Source organism: Octopus bimaculoides, chromosome 8 (assembly GCF_001194135.2).
Source record: "Octopus bimaculoides isolate UCB-OBI-ISO-001 chromosome 8, ASM119413v2, whole genome shotgun sequence".
Taxonomy (NCBI): Eukaryota; Metazoa; Mollusca; class Cephalopoda; order Octopoda; family Octopodidae; genus Octopus; species Octopus bimaculoides.
In genome coordinates this window covers 44,049,607-44,050,314 of record NC_068988.1, presented here as the reverse complement: position 1 = coordinate 44,050,314, position 708 = coordinate 44,049,607, and positions in this window count along the sequence as shown.

Genomic DNA, 708 nt, shown 5'->3' with positions numbered 1-708 from the left:
TATATATATATATATATATATATGTGTGTGTGTGTGTTTATGTATTTGTTTTGGAAAATCCCTGCTGTGAAATTGTGTGTTGAAACAGACATTGTTACATTTCAGGGTAGTCATATTTTTTTTTCTCTTTATTCTTTTTACTTCCAAATAACCACATGCACTATATACTTGTCCTTCACTTCAGCTTTGTTATTTTTCTTATTTTAGTGTCCTTTGTCTGAATTAAACTGAAGTGAAGAATGAATATATAGTGCATGTGGTTATTTGGCAAAAAAGAAAGTGACCATCCCAAAATATAACAGGTTATATATATATGTGTGTGTGTGTGTGTATACTTTGTAGAGGAAAAACTTATTCATTACTGAGGAAATAGAGTATTTATGTTTCTATGAGTCATATTGGTTTTTCCAATTTTCTGATTTGAAGACCACTTTTAGCAAGAAACTTATAAACATATATATATATGTTCATGTATATCTATGTACCTATGTGAGTATCTTTGCATTATCACATGTGAAACCATTTAAGCGCTCAGTACATACTTAGAGAGAAATATGTACAGTTTGCAACATGTGTAATGAATGTTTCTACTGCTTCTGTTTCTACATTATATCCATTGATTAACACTCAACTTTCTCTATGAGACTTTGCTAAAGATTTAATAAATTCATTTCCAGCACCTTCACACACATGCACTATATTAAAAGG